Source organism: Bombina bombina, chromosome 5 (genome assembly GCF_027579735.1).
Source record: "Bombina bombina isolate aBomBom1 chromosome 5, aBomBom1.pri, whole genome shotgun sequence".
Lineage (NCBI taxonomy): Eukaryota > Metazoa > Chordata > Amphibia > Anura > Bombinatoridae > Bombina > Bombina bombina.
This window is the reverse complement of record NC_069503.1, coordinates 270,088,226-270,106,049: the sequence shown is the minus strand read 5'-3', so window position 1 is coordinate 270,106,049 and position 17,824 is coordinate 270,088,226.

Here is a 17,824-nt window from a genome sequence, read left to right as displayed (position 1 = left end):
CCCCTCAGCAAGATCACAGCGGGGATATGTCTTTGCCTCCAGCGGACTCTTATTCACCTTCGTTCTGTATCAGAGGACAGTTCATCAAGTGGAAGAGTGGTGAAAGCTTCCGGCCCGATATAGGTACTGACTTTAGCTAGAACAGTGAGCCGGAAGGTATGGGCAGAATAATCCATGGTCGCTGTGTGGACTAGGGTAGTCTACCCCGATGTCCAAGTCAGGATGTAATTAAGCTGATGTTTAATTTTTCTGTAGACGCAATTTGCTATATACTGTTTCCAAATGTTGTTGTATGCTCTTTGTATCACGCAGTTATTTGTTATATTTAAATGTATTCTTCGCCTTTGAAAAGGGGGGAAGATGTGATAAGAGCAGGAAGTGATGTCACTAGTTTGGAGGCGGGGCTTGGGGCCCGGTAGTCTGTGTCGCAGTTTAGTTATGTGAATCAACCCTGACTAGATGTATGTTTCTGTGCTCTGTAATAGAAATAGAGTTGTACCATTATTATTGTATCCTGCATATGTCCTGCATCTCATGACAAACACCCTGTTAAATAAAGGACTGAAAGTGTTAGGGAAAATAATTTTTATAATTCTGTATATGAGTTTCTCATGTGTTATACAAGGGCTGACGTGACATTTTTAAACAGTTATATTTTTCTTGTCAGTTCAGCTATTTGGTGCTGTGTATTGCAAAGTCTTTTCAGCTATAGTAAACAACACCCAAAGTTTGTATGGACAAGGTAAAAAGAAGACCACAAGGTGCTTACTGTGAAGATTCTTGGGTTGGTTAAGAAACACGGGATATGGGCTATAAAAGGAGACTCTGTTCTTATCTGAGGCTGCGCGCCACACTCTGTATTACTGTAAAGTGACCTGTTGTCATTTTGTTGTAATTTTGTTTAATTGTACAATTATAACCTTTTTAAAATTTGGATCAGCTGTCTACATGTTAATTTTTTCTTTCAACAATTTGGTGTCGAAACCCGGGAGTTTTGAAAGCGATTGTGGACGGAGCCAGGACTGGAAATTTTGAGGACAGGAGACCACAGGCGCCAAAAAGGTGAGAACCTTTGTTTCTCAATTTGCTCTCCCATCCTCTGATCCTAAACCCTCTGTCCTGTCGTGAGTACAAACTCCCAATAACCTGAGACAGCTGTTTTTATGTTTTAACATCTTTTGTTATGAATGTGTGAGTGTAAGAGGTCCTTTACAGCGTGTGAATATACTGCTCCAAGACGCCCCTCTGCGGAGAAAGCAAGTGGGAGCAGTAGTGTGTTAAGTAAGAGGATCCTACCATCCGCAGACACAAATGTTTTCTATTTTCTGTGTTTGTTAAGTAAACTGTTACTAAAATTGTCTGCACAGCAAAGGGACAACAGAAGGTTAAGTGTGGGTGGTGCAGAATTTCTTACTAGTCTACCTTGGTCTGTCAGTACAAAGTCTCTGGGTACCCCCTGTGCTCGCCTTGGACATCGTTGATTAAGTTCAGCTTCAGTCCATGCTGCTATTGGGCATGTGCTATCCCAGAGAACAAGGGCGAATTCTGATCTTTGATCACTCTTGGCTTTGTTTCTGAAAACCTTGGACACACTGGTTTGAGCTGCACGCTCCTATACTGAAGGCATCCTGAGCTGTAGTAGACTTGTCTCTAATGATATATAAAACTGTTGATGTAAGTCCCCTAGCATGGTTTGATTTTGATGATGAAGAGGCCAAGTACTTTTAGGGTTTGTTTCCCTAATGTTTATTATTTGGGTTTGTTGGAAAAATTTGGAGGGATCAGAAGCGGGAATTTTTTAGTATGGGATTTTTAGTGTGGGACTTTCCCTGACAGCCCACAGTATTGCTAAGAAAGTCGAGAGAGAAGGGTAAGACCTCCCCTCCATCATAACCTGGGTTATGAGAGACGATCTTAGCAAGGGTGACATGAGGTCATCCTTAAGCAATGGACGTCCAAATTTCCTCAATAGCCCACAGGAGGAATGTATAAAGAATATAGTATGTGGGTCAGCTGGCAATCTGCCTAAATGGTGCAAGCTGACTAAGGGAATGGATGTTGGGTTTCCAAAGGGGGAACCTTTGAATTATTCACTAGGAAAATCTCTATAAAAATAACTATAGAATCCTATCAGAAACACTGAGCCAATGTATTTTTTTTTACTGTAGAAGACAATGTATGTTTAGAATCGAGTCTCTCTGATGGGTGGCTGCAGGTGCTGTTCCTGGGCGGGGGCTTCCATACCCCCCTTTTTCCAGCACAGAGCAGGACAATTTTTGTTGTTGTTTTTTTAACTCCCTTTTTGGTGATTTGCTAGAAACTTTTGTTCAACTGAATTAAATGTAAGATTATGAATGTTTTGCACACACACATATGCAAGTCTTCCATTAAGAAGACATAAAAGTGTATGCTATGCTTGAGGGTATTTAGGGGTTTTACATTCCTGCTTGGTATTTATATGGGTTAACTGGAGTTTTAAAAGGCCAGCACTACTGTGACTTGCATAAGTGACACTGCAAAAAGCCATACCTTGTCCCTTTGTACATTATGGTCCTAGTGATATCTTTGCAGTAGAATTAATATAAATTACAATATACACAAGATTCTAGTAGTGAATCTTTAAGAGGTCTGATTTGCTAGTTACTTTTATTGGTAATTTCACTTTTACTACCGTCAAGTATTTTCACAACTGATAAGACCACTAGTACTTACCCCCGTGAAAGTTATTTGGTCACTAATGGTCAGCACTTGCATTTATAAGGTTAGATATTTGTGGGACGGATTGTATGTGGGCACTGGCAATTGGCTGTCTATTGCCATTTGTGACTGCATGCCAAGGCCTTGTGGACTATGTGCCCTAGTCCTGGGGTTTGTGTGCATTTTTCGTAGAGTGTGTAGAATCTGTGTGCCAGTTTGTCAGTGTGAGTATCTTTGTAAGTGTATTTGATAGTAAATACATGCATGTGAGTGTGAATATTTATGTCACAGTGTGTATATGTGTGCTGTATATGTATATATGTATGTATATCTATGTGTAGTATGCGCTGCATATGTGTGTGTGTTATATTGTATAGATATATGTATGTATGTGTATACTGTGTATATATACACTGTATGTGTGTGTATATGTATGTGTATATATATATATATATCTATATATTTATAATATATGTGTGAAACCCCAAATGTTTTTCTAGGTAGGTTTGGGAGGAGGAATGCATTACTGGGAGCTAGCTGTTGATTGTAGGCTGCACTATATGGCCCTTTTCTGTTGGTTCACCTGATGTGTTCAGCTGACTCCCAGTGGTGCCTTTCTGATCCTTTAATAAAGAATACCAAGTGAATAATGATATTTTGCTAATAGACATGAAATGGAAAAATTGTTTACAACTGCATGCTCTAAGTAATAAAAGGAAATTGTTGGGTTTTAGTATTGCTGGGGAAAATAATTTGTGCCCCCAGTTTTTGACTGTAGTATCTTATGTGCTCCATACCAACCTCATGGCAAGATGTATATGCCCCAAGGGAGAGGTAACCTTGAAGACCAAGGTATGGGAAAAATGCTCACTGCCACATTAGTGTTGGGAGTGAATAAAGAAATCCATGATAAATTGGTTTTCTCAATTGGTTTCCGCCCATTCTGATTGGCGAGATAAATCAGTCCCAGCACTAATGAGCTTAGCGAGCTCAATACAAAGGAAATAGAAGTATCGAAAAAGAAAACACTAAGGGTAATGCCAGTGTTGCCCCTGGGAAACCCCAATAGAAACAGTTTAAGGGATAAATGAGGGGGAACCCAGAAAAGCTAAATGTTATAACTGTGGGAGAACAATTGATGGACTGGGCTTCCAGTGCTACCAATCATGTCTGAGAGCAGAGGGGGTGATGCCTTTGTTCGCCTGACCCTCTCTGACATGCCATACCATTTTGTGGAGTGTTTGGTGGACACTGGAACAGACCGCAGCGTTTTCAAAAGAGCTATAGCTGTTATGAAATTCAAGGCACATCAGCAAGTGATAGATCCTATCACTATGGGTAATAATAGGGTAGATGAAGCAGCCAAGAAGGCAACTCTCATAATACTCCAACAGTCCTCTGAAACTGTGGAGAATTTGACAATGGAGGTCTTAAAAACCCTCCAAAACCAAACAGGTTCCCTAACTTAGTGCAAGTGGAAAAATGCTGGTTGCAAACTGGAAAATGAGGTTTGGAAACATGGGGATGGTAGATTATGTGCACCTACAGTGCTATATCCTGTTTTAGTCAGTGTATCTCATCTCCCTTCCCATGTTTCCAAAGGGGGAATGATTGCAAGTGTTAATAAATTTTGGTTTGCACCAGGTTTCTCACAATTTGCAACTGAAAGGTGCAAGAAATGCATGATTTGTGCTAAATACAATCCAGGTAAATTGACAAAGGTGGAGATGAAACATTTTGTAAAACCTGCAAAAATAGACTATATTCAGCTGCCCAAATGTGGTGTGTATGAGTATGTTTTGGTGTGTGTAGACATGTTTTCCTCTTGGGTGGAGGCCTGGCCGGTTGCCAAGGCAACAGCAAGTGTAACAGAAAAAAAAACTAATAACTGAAATTGTGTGCAGATATGGTTTACCTGAAACAGTAGAATCTGATCAGGGACTCATTTTACTGGGCAAGTGTTTGCAGAAATGATGAAAGGGTTGCAGATTAATCGCTGGGAAAGTAGAGAGAGCCAATGGTGTTTTAAAAAATAAAATAGCTAAGATCTGTGAGCAGACAAAACTTACTTGGGTACAAGCCTTACCTTTAGCCCTCTTTGCAGTAAGACACACCCCAAAGGCAAGCATGGCCTTTCGCCATTTGAAATTTTGTTTGGTAGACCACTAATATCTTTTCTTTCCACAAGAATTACATGGGCAGTATGCTTCTTAATGATTATGTTGTTCAGCTGCATGAGCAACTGACTAATTTGTATGGAAAAGTTTTCTCTTCATTACCAGATCCAGAACAAATAACTGGAACTCACCTGCACCCTGGAGACTGGGTGGTGATAAGAAGATACGTGAGGAGACACTTAGAGCCCCAGTTTGACGGCCCATACCAGGTGTTACTGACAACACCCACCTCAGTCAAAGTGGAATGGAAACCAAACTGGATACACGCCTCTCACTGTAAGAAAGTGAACTTCCAGGCCGGTGATTAAAACCTGTGTCAAAAGGGTGAGACCACTGGGGACAAAGAGGGTTAACTAACTGCCAAAATGCATATACTGTCCTGTTTTTTTCTTTGTCCTTTGCTTTGTGTTTTTTACCTCTATACACCAGTGAAGGGTGACAAACGGACAAATTCCATCTGGCTTTTACACCAACAAACCGCCAAGCAACTGAATGCCACAGACTGTTGGATATGCTCTATGTTCCTGCCAATCAAAAAGGAATCCCTTTAAAAGGTGTACCAATATCAATGAATGATTTAAATGTGATACAGTAACTGCTGATTGTAACAGTTTGTGTTTTTGTCCAACGTTAAAAGCTTTGTGTACCCCTAGGTGTGCCTGTCTTGAATAGACAGACAATGATAAATGGAGCTGTCAAACTCAGTTATATAACAATATGAGATGGTTTCAACTATGGCTGGGAAAGATGGTAAGATTATTCCAATGGTCCTTAAACAAGGTATAAGCAAGAATTATTCTCATCTGCAGATAAAGCCTGGATGTGGTTTCCTGCCTGGACAGGTTGGGGAATTGAGCTAGCAAATAGAATGAACAAATATGCTAGTATTATGGATGGGATGATTAATGAGACTACAAGTTCTATACATGTCCTTAAAAAAGAGTTAGCCCAAGTTAGAAAAGTGGCTCTGCAGAATAGGATGGCTCTTGATTACCTACTTGCCATTGAAGGGGGGACATGTAAGATTATTGGTTCAGAATGTTGTACCTGGGTGGAGGATTCCCATGACCCCATAGAAGCACACATGAATAAAGTAAAAGAGTTACAACAAAGATCTAGAGCTATAGCTAAGGAAGGATGGGATCCCTTGGAACCTGATTTAACAATATGCTTACAAATCTTTTAAAACCCATAGTGGTAGTGATAGGAGTAATTCTAATGTGCCTAATTGTTTGGAAATTGTTAATGATTTGTGTTTCTTGTTGCAGCAAATAGATGAAGATACCGATTGTTTAGGGTGATGATACAACAGCCACAGAGATGACCGACTGATAACCTAGTTCAGCTACCTGCCTTCCCTGCAGACCCTCCAGTCATTTTAGGAGACAGGTGGAAGATCTCATCTCTGCGAGGGGGTCCCACAATTGCACCTCATCAGCTTTGGACCTACTACAGGATTTGGACCTAGGCCTGTGAAGGGATGCAGTTCTGTCTGCTGCTGTTATCTTTTTAGATAGAGATTGCATATTTTGTGTTTGCATGTTACCAATAAAGATGTGTGAATGCTTAGAGGAAATGATAACTATGTAGGCAGATCTGGAATGGAGGCTCAGCATCCCACTGTCTATGCAGCTTATCTGTATACTCAGTGATATACAGTCTGTCTAAGGGGTCATTTCCAGGTAGGAAGGCTGTTAGTCAAGTGAGAGACACAAAGTAATAATGGCGTGATAATAAACGCAAGAAATGTTAGGGAAAAATATTTTTAATTCTGTATATATTTCTCATGTGTTATAATGGGCTGACGTGACATTTTTAAACAGTTATATTTTTCTTGTCAATTCAGCTTTTCTGCTGTGTATGCAAAGTCTTTTCAGCTATAGTAACAACACCCAAAGTTTGTATGGACAAGGTAAAAAGAAGACCACGAGGTGCTTACTGTGAAGATTCTTGGTTGGTTAAGAAACACGGGCTATGGGCTATAAAAGAGACTCTGTTCTTATCCGAGGCTGCGCTCCACACTCTGTATTACTGTAAAGTGACCTGTTGTCATTTTGTTGTAATTTTGTTTAATTGTACAATTATAACCTTTTAAAATTTGGATCAGCTGTCTACATGTTAATTTTTTTCTTCAACAAAAGGCTAAGCAATAATAGGGTAATCACTGGGTGCAACTTTAGCCCAAGCTTTCTGCTTATAAGGCAAAACATTATAAAGCCTCTATTGGTAAAGATATATGGATATAAGGGTATGGGGAGGAACTGAAATAAAAGGGAAAAACAATGGTTAAAAGGAGTTGATATAGGAAATATCCCAGTAGGGATTGTAATACATTGTATGCAAATACTTATTGCCACATGGGTATGGGCCCTAAACCCATCGGCAGCCAAAAATGTAAGAGAGCATAAAGTAGCTTGCTACAAAATTAGTGTATATGCATGACTGTTCAATTTCCTAGTAAAGATCCCTAACAGACAAAACTATATTCCATCCTCCCATTAAACTAAAAAGAGAAAAGCAGATTAGCCATGTCTTAATTATAGTTGAGGAACGGGGAACCTATCTATAAAGAGATCAACTTCAATAAGCATCACGTAACATATTATTGTAGTCAGTTTTAATTAAATGGAATTTGTTGTTGCGGTGTGTTATGAGGGAAACCATGAAAAAATACTCTAAGCCAAATATGCCTTGCTAGAGTATTTTAGTTGGGGAGGGTAAGAGCTTATTGATAGCTAAGAAGCAAACATAGGGTACAAAGAATTTTCTAATGGTAAAATCTATGCACAATTAAATAAAGGCTATAGGGAAGAAGAAAGCCCTGAATTGCTAAAGGATATATCTATATCTTTGGAAAAAATGCAGCTTTATTGAGCATATAATGAGGCTATTGAGAGACAGAAAAAGTGATCACAAAATGTGTTCTATATATTCTCACTGTTAAAAAGTTGGTCATTTCCTATATCAGAGATCTAAGCATATTATATATTGTGACCCAATACAAATTTAACCCCTCAACTAATAGTAATTCAGAACTAAACCATAGCATGCTCTTTCTAACTGTCACAACTAGAATAAACGTTGAACTAGGCAATATCCTAATAAGAAAACAAGGAGCATCATTATAATGATAACCAAAAGGTGACTGATATTTTACCCTGAGCAAAACAGGTAGCAACATATTCTGCAAGTGGACACATTAGCACTTAACCTCTGGTGTGCAGGAAAAAATAAATGTATATAGTGTCATCTAAACTATTAAATTTAGTTGCATATAAGGGAAGTAAACTTTAGGCACTATTATATGTGGAGGCATACATATTAACATTTAAATAAAACATAACTGACTATGAGTAACTGTCCCGTATGCAATTTACAGGTCAGGGGTTTCCAACATCTCTGTCATCATAAAAAGATCCTATGTGTGATCGGTTACTGCAAAAACATTTCAGATATGTGGTGACTATGCAACACAGTAAACATCAAACAATTATCAAGTCCATGTCTCTAAAACTTAACCAACACCAGACTTGTAGATCATAGTTGTTGAATAACGGTGGACCAGCCTGAAGCCATGAACGAGACATGAGAGCCCTCCACAGATCACCACATGGCGATAGTTTGCATACTTATGGGTAGGGGGTGGAAAGTGTGGAGCCAATCAAATATTTGGGAGCTATGACTTAAATAAATCAGGGTTTTAGTAACACCATAGATATTATCCATATGTATGCAGCATAACATTTACAAACTGAACCTAAAGTTTTACCTAAAGTGGTCACTATCTAACCAATAAATACTGTGATACACCTCATCCTGCCAGTAATCATACAAAAATAGTATTCCACATCACACCTCAAGTACAAAACAACTTGACTAAAATACCATGGTTGGAATAACTAGGTTTAGTAAATGGTGTAATATATGTTATATGCTGGTTCAAGGTGCTCGAGGATTGTTAATTGTACTCTCCCCTATGAGTTCAATCTTTATACTTATAGTGTGCTTATGGGTCTAGGTCTATCAGCTTGAAATAGACAGGAGCAAGTAAAATAAATTACAGGCTCACATACTCCTACTGTATACATCAATCTGGAATCAATCTACAACTCCCCTCTAGTGGTGACAGATGGTATCTACATTGTATCTGTAAATATTTTATTTTCAGTCCTCACTCTGCCTTTTGATATATTTATGCAATAATCTCATGGAACATTTAGACTGTGTCATAGTCTAGTTAGTCAAATTAAGTGGGAAGGGGATAGGCAACCTCTATCTCATTAAAGGAACATAGAAATAAGCAGTAATATCTCCCCGGCTGTGCCCCTGTTATTTGGTTCAGTATAGTTATATATATATATTGAGCTTCTAATCTAGAACAGAACCATAAACCATAGTAGACAATAAATATATACAACAAGCCCAAACATATACAATTAACACAGTTGTTCATGTGTCAAATATTCCCGCTTCTGGTTAAGTACTTAGAATAAAACGTATGTCCAGATCTAGAACCCAGCTGAGACCTAAGAGGAACCTGAGCAACATAGTCTTCCTATATTAGACATATTGATCTCTACATATCAGTAAATAAGTGGCTGAAAATCAGAGCAAACATATAATTCAGTGAATATTACCTACCAGACTATTAACCTGTATATAAAAATATAACTACTCAAAAAAACCTCGGTATTAGTACTAGAGAACAATGGGCAACATTTCTCAAGCTAATATAAAACTGCATAGAGATAAACATAAGTAAATGTGCTGTGCATTGTGGAGATACATATATATATATATATATATATATATATATATATATATATATATATATATAGTGTATATATATATATTTTAACATAAAGATACAGCTGGGGCTTAAGTAAACCCAAATTTAGACAATCAATGTGATCCAGCATTTTTCTTTCACGTAAGTCAGTAAACGACCCAAGACTGCACTAGTAAATCCATTGTAGGGACAGATGAGGAGGACAAAAAAGAGGAAAAAATGTACCGTACACATCAATAAGTCCAGCTTTATAGACAGTTATAAAGTTCTCTCCAAAATACTACAAGGGGAGTAACAAAACAGTACCTTATCCTATACCTGCCTTCCGTAGTGTTACCACAACCGGTAGATAAAACTGTGTTAAATGAAGACAACTATGACTATAGCTCCCAGTAACAGCCATGGTGCGAAAGTTTATGAACCCTGAGTTCCATGCTTGAACGTTTCTTGATTTTATATTTGCGGTCTTCTGGGGTACTATACTATCCATATAGATTATTTGAACAGCAGAGCAAGCCCTTCCACTCTCTCCTTGAGAATCGGCCTGCTGCGCCATCGGATTTTCTTCTATGCGATACATCACCTTCACTGTGCTCTGTAACACAGCTGTTTTCCTCAGACTGGCTTCACTATAGCAAGCCTCGCTATTCACTTCGGGTTTCAGGCAGGTTTTTAGATCATGTACAAAAATCGGGTGGAATGCTTCCTCCAGAAATTTCTCCATCTTACGAAAGTTTTTTTTCATAAGCATTTCTAGGGCACAGATAATAATATCCCCTCCAGCTGTCATGTGAGCCATCAGCTCTTGCCTAGACTTTACCGTCATATACCGGTCAAAAGAAGAAGCGCTCACACTGTGAGACCATAAGCTTTACATAGGCCACTCACAGGGAAGGTTCCTCTCACCAAAGTAGAGTAGCAGATCTGTTCAGAAGGTTTGCAGTGATATCAGCAGATCAGCTTCCTTTAGAATAGGAAAAGTTGTATCGCCATTTTGTATAAGTAAAGCCGCATCAATCAGGGGATTAATCTCAGTATTTATGCTCAAAAGTGCCTGGGACATTTTTTTTATTTCTGAGTGATTCAATAATTTCTAATTGCCTATATTTATAGAGCTTATCTTATTTGTGATTCTCCAATGCATTTTTAATTTCAGTGATTCTGGCTTCAAATGTCGTTAAAGAGATATTACTGGCTTTTTAAATTATGTTTATTAAATCAAAAGATGCGTTTTCCAATACTGTGTGCTATTCTGTTTGTACCTCTGTGTTTAGTTCAAAGGTACACTCTTTTTCTAATCTCAAAACTCTAGGTAATATCTGTAGGTTAATATATCTATCTAGATATGCTAGCTCCGTCTTTTGTTTTAATTCTTTAATAAGTATGTGTTCTAATTCATGCATTATTTCTGTTAAATTAGTATTCTCTCCAATTATAGGAGTATTATTACTAGCTAGTATTTCTGATAACAAATTCTGACGTACTTGGAATAATTCCATACTGACTTATTTAAAGTGTAAGCTGCTTATAAGATAGTGAGAAGGTGAGTAGTGGTAGAAAAAAGTAACTAAAAGCACTATACTTTTAACCCTAAAGGAGCTATTTGTAGGACTGGTCTCACTACCAGAACAAATGGAAATAGTAGACAAAGAGAATTTAACAAAAGAGCTAAAAAGTACTCAAAGGTACTAAGAAGCTAAGGGTTAAATATCAAGCAAGGCAGTACAATAAAAAGACCATAAATAATACAATGAGACCATATGCTTAAAATAAAATACCTGACTACTAATATCAGTTAAACATCAATACTATTTAATAAAATATAAAAAGATTAGAGCAGTAACAAATAATGTTAAAACTATAATAATCAGACCAGATTATATTGTGAGGACGTCTGCTCTAAAAAACATGAGCAATATTTAATGGGCTAAATACCACTTTAAGAATATATATTCCACCTTAAAAATAGTATATATTCTGTTAACCATGTCAACTTATATTCAATATATATTCAAATTTAGCGGCTGTGGGTATCAATTCAGTGTCTTTTGTAAAGTAACAGAATGTGCAAAAAAGCTTCAAAGTGCACGTATAGTGACAGACTGTTACAATCCGATATTTGGCAACAATGTTACCTTAAAACATTCGTAATGGGATACTTTACTGGTCCCTTCTCCACTTTAGATGTCTCGTCCCAACTCTGTAGCCTCCGGTGATTAGCGATATTCACTGTGTGTTGTACACTATGCGTGTCTCTCCTCCACGCCTCCGGTCTTCACTCTTACCTCTGAGATGTGACTATGTCATGGCGCGAATATTGACAGGGCAGTTCTTAAGTGAGTGGCGGCTCTCCAGGGCTACCGGTTTATTCTTATTTCAATTAGTAGATATTTTTCTGTCCAAATGATAGTATATCAGCAATTCCTTTATACTCTGCGCAGAGTGTCAATTTTGCTGAAAAGTACTTGAACCCCTTGAATAATCGTCAACGCGTTTCACCTGTAACTAGGCTTTTTCAAGACTGATATTCATGGTGGAATTCTTCTATTTAAATACTCCTCCTTGTATTCTCATTTGTTGAAAAATCTCTAATTGATTACTTAGAGTTTAAGGTGGTATTGTTCTCTTATTATTTGTTTAAGGTGGTATAATACTGCACCAAAAAATCCTTTTACATGTATACTATAAAACCTTATTTGAATTATTAATAACCACATAAGTTTATATCAAACAGATATATACCAACAATTTATATACCAACATTCTATTCATAATTTCTACTAGTCACTTTATAAATTTAAGATAATATTATTTCCATGTGTAATTTAAAGTGACATATTATTACACTAACGCTCTTTACAGATTTATACATTTTAGTAGTGGTAGATACATACAAGAATACAGGAATAAAACAAAATAATATAAATAAACAAAAATCTATGTTTTACTTGATTAAGATTTATGTGTGGATCTTATTCTAAGTAATGTTTAGCTTAAATTATCAGAAATATAATGACACCAATACATAAATCTTAATCAAGTGAAACATAGATTTTTGTTCATAAGAGTAGACTTGACCATATGAATTGAACTTGATATTGGAAGATTTTTTATCTATATGTCTATTTATATTATTTTGTTTTATTCCTGTATTCTTGTATGTATCTACCACTAGTAATTTTAAAATGTACAAATCTGTAAAGAGTGTTAGTGTAATAATATGTCACATTAAATTACACATGGAAATAATATCATCTTAAACTTATAAAGTGACTAGTAGAAATTATTAATAGAATGTTGGTATATAAAATATTGGTATATATCTGTTTGATATAAACTTATGTGGTTATTAATAATTCAAATAAGGTTTTTTAGTATACATGTAAAAGGAATTTTTTGGGCAGTATTATACCACCTTAAACAAATAATAAGAGAACAATACCACCTTGAACTCTAAGTACTCAATTGGAGATTTTTCAACAAATGAGAATACAAGGAGGGGTATTTAAATCGAAGATTTCCCTCATGAATATCAGTCTTGAAAAAGCCTAGTTACAGGTGAAACACGTTGACGATTATTCAAGGGGTTCAAGTACTTTTCAGCAAAATTGACACTCTGCGCAGAGTATAAAGGAACTGCTGATAAACTATCATTTGGACAGAAAAATATCCACTAATTGAGATAAGAAGAAACTGGTAGCCCTGGAGAGCCGCCACTCACGTAAGAAATGCCCTGTCGATATTCGTGTCGTGACATAGTCACATTTCAGAGGTCAGATTGAAGACCGGAGGCGAGGAGGAGAGACACGCATAGTGTACAACACACAGTGAATATCGCAGGTCACCGGAGGATACAGAGTTGGGACGAGACTTCTAAAGTGGCGAAGGGACCGGTAAAGTATCCCATTACGAATGTTTTAAGGTAACAATGTTGCCAAATATCTTATTGTAACAGTCTGTCACTATACGTGCACTTTGAAGCTTTTTTGCACATTCTGTTACTTTACAAAAGACACTGAATTGATACCCACAGCCGCTAAATTTGAATACATATCGAATATAAGTTGACATTGTTAACGGAATATATACTATTTTTAAGGTGGAATATATATTCTTAAGGTGGTATTTAGCCCATTGAATATTGCTCATGTTTTTTAGAGGAGACATCCTCACAATATAATCTGGTCTGGTTATTATTGTTTTAACATTATTTGTTACTGCGCCAATCTTTTATATTTTATTCAATAGTATTGATGTTTAACTTATATTAGTAGTCAGGTATTTTATTTCAAGCAAAGTCTGCACACATTACCGGTTGCAGACTGGGGAAGGAGGCTTGGTGGCTACCTAGGCAACCAGAAAGTGTCCTCCTAGTAACAAAAGTAAGATATCAGAGTGCTGATACTTAAAAAAAAAAAACACTTAATGTGTGTTATGTTCTGCCACTTGTTAAGCCCACTCCCCAGACCCCATATCTGCTCCTGCCCACCACATATCACACTTTTGCTCAGTGGGGGGGTTGTCCCTCTCTTGGATCTTAAAATGTTGGGAGGTATAGGACTACCTATAGGTGACTGTACACTGGACGTAGCTGGGTTCACACAATGTCTTATCTGATCCACATCTCTGCACGTCTGTGAGAGCCTCCTGTATTTGTTTTAACGATCCGGAGTAAAAGTGAAGTTTTACGTGGGTCTGGTAACCCCAGAGGTAATCACATGACTTGATCCTGAGGCTCAGCCATAGCACTGTAGATATTACCAGACCAAAGATATTACCAGACCAAAGCAGTTCATGTAATTTTAATAATCTATTCCCAACATATAAGCACTGGAAACTCAAGATTTATAATGGGAGTTTTGTTAGAGCTTAAAGGGACAGTAAATACCTTGTAATTACAAGACATTTCTGTTACTGTCCTGCAGAATAACATATCAGACAAGTGTAAACATTTGTTTAACAAAATAAAATCCTGTTTACTGCAATTGGTTTTCAATGGAAAAACTGCACCCAACACTCACCTTATTTAGAGGAGCCAAATATGTTTGAGTGGGCAGACAACAAGGCTAATCATTGCCATTAAGTTAGTATAAAGTGAATTGTTTTGCAGTTATCTATTAAAGCCAATTAGGAAAATATTTGATGCAGAGTTAGCTCTTAAAGTCAGTAGGATGCAGTTCCAACTCAATGTACAATTTTTAGTGTTAAATTATATGAAAAGGGGCAAAAGAAATAACGAGTATATTAGTTGTTTTATTATGCATAATTAAACATCTTATGTTAAAGCTACACTAATAACATAACTAAAGGCTAAACTGACTGTCATGGTATAATGTGATGCCTGGTTGTCATGGTGACAGTCTTAGGGGAGTGGCTTATGTGATGCAGCATTTATATCACAAAACCAACTGACAACACAAAGCCACCACTCTCATAACTGCTGCTCACTTTACTAGAGTTGCCAGATTGATCCTGCGGAGCTTCAGTAATCACTGCCATGTAAATATTAGTTATCTAACATCTTTATTTCACAGCTAGCACATTACAATACAGCTAGTGTTTTACAACCACAGCTGTATATGTGCTGATACGAACTAAGAACAGTGACTATCTCCAACACAATGCATATGGCAGTGCTACCATGATCACACCAAATCAGTAACTGAATAATACTAAATCACATTTATATACATTGTAAAATAATACCGATAAATGACAGAAGTAATAGCTTAAACTTTGTAGCTTCCTATGGGCACAAGTGCTCTGAGACAAAACATAGCATACAAACCGTACACAATAATGATCAATATTATCTTCACACCTTTATTTAAAAATATATATAATTTAATAAATATTTTAATTTTTAAAATAATTATTTTAAACATATTATAGCATTATAAGTATTATAGCCATAACTGTAGGACACACCAATGCCTTTCTGTGCTTCCTCTACATATCTTTATAAGATTTGCAGCTGGCAGTATAGGCTTTAAATCAGCTTTGAGGATGGTAATAATGAATGCATCATTAGTCTGCAAATGCTCTAAAGCAAGGACTGCTAGTAAAGGCCTAGAACATAAACCCCACAGCAATTTTTACGCTGCAAACTCACTGCAGCTGTTTTCTCTGCTTGACCCAGATGAAGATAGGCAACTGGCGATCTGAAATAAATTCATATCAGACTGATGCGCATCTGGCCAGCAGTAAATTCCTCACGCTGCAAACTCACTGGTGCTGGGACCCTCATTAAACACTGTACTGTAAGGTGTAGCATCTGATGCATCTGTTTGTTCTGATTGACCCGGATGAAGAAAAGACAACTGGCGATCTGAAATAAATTCAGATCAGACTGATGCGCATCTGGCCAGAAGTATATGCACTGATGACAGATGTCCTCACCCTGCAAACTCACTGGTGCTGGGACCCTCATTAGAAACTGTACTGTAAGGTGCAGCATCTGATGCAGCTGTCTGTTCTGCTTAACCTGGATGAAGAAAAGACAACTGGCGATCTAAAATAAATTCAGATCAGAGTGATGCACATCATGCCAGCAGTATACGTGCCAATGGCAGACATCCTCATGCTGCAAACTCACTGGTGCTGGGACCCTCATCAAACACTGTACTGTGGGGGGCATGTTCCGAGTGGCAGCCATTACAGGTCGCAATTTCAGAATGCTCCTAGGGAGGATGAAATAATACTCTGATTATCTTTCAATCATTACCTGATTCCTATCCAGATCCACAAGATTTGGCATCTCCAAGATTTACTGAGTTGATTGAACCCAAGATTGCTATATTTATAACACCTGGCATCTGATTCGGACTGGTGAGAGTTTAGGCTGCGGCCTTACTGCAAAACCTCGGCACCCCCTCTGTTTATCAGGGTAGAGCAGCTACTAGCCTGCTATGGTTTGGTTTACACGCTACAACCTAAATATGACACTGCACGTAGAAGAAAACTGCTCAGATGTATATACAGCTTTACAGAAGTTTGAGGCATTGATGTCAGTTAGATTCGCAAGCCTTACGGAAGCCATAAGGACGGCTACTATGCAGTCGGAGGTCCTAGTATTTGATGGGGGAGAAGTACTCACCAACTTGTTGACAAAGAACGACTCTATCTGAAAAGGGGGAAGTCCATGACAATTGCAGCTGACCTAAACGCTAATCTACCCAGTATCTCTAGAGAACTAACTCGATTTTGCTATGACCCTGTTCCGGGAGATGCAGCCGGCTCCTCTGAGCAGAACAGCAAATGTTTGACAGCACAAAGAGAGATACCCACAATAAATGGATGAGGGAATTGGATACCTGAAATAGGAGGCAGAGAGAAGGCAGTGCATACCCAAGAGACTTGGGGTCATCTATGTAAGCCACGGAGGGACTATGCATTTGTACCTGATGAAGGCACCCACACTGAAGCGGATGGGATCCATGAACACAGGTCTTTTCAGATTATTGATGCTAGCAACCACACCCTTAAATACACTGGTCAGGAACATGAAACAGTGGGACTCTGATCATTATCGCCGACATGGCTTAAATCCAGAACTTTCACAATATGGAAATGACCTCCACTTAGGAGATCTCCTTTATTTTGACAATCAAGCCAAAACCGGAGTGGGATGAACAGATTTTTCTAGCAAAGACAGACAAAGCTCTAGGGTATACTTAATATCTTGCAATATACCTTGAGCATTTATCCAATATATACATTTTGGCACCCTAATGAAAATGGAATGGTTTGATATTTGGTCCCCTCTTACTGTATATAACATATGCTCACAAACTGCCAATTATTCAATATTAGTATTATTATTTTATTTATGCCAAGTTGGTTAGATATATGCCTGTGTATATGAGATCTCATATCCTCATACATTAGAGCAGAAAGATATATATAGATATACAAGATATAACTTTTAAATAACTGTTACCCCAGAATATGCTCTATTATTGTTATAATATGTTAAGAGTTGGAAACATACTAAAAGTGTCACATTTTATTTTTCTCAGAAGATTAGATGTTGGTTTGCCTTTGGTCCTTTGTCTTATTTTTGAAAACAGGTTTGTTAATTCCTACATGTCATGAGGTGCTGAACAAGCAATTTTTGGACATTTATTTCCATTTACTTTAACCCCACACACTCATAATACCA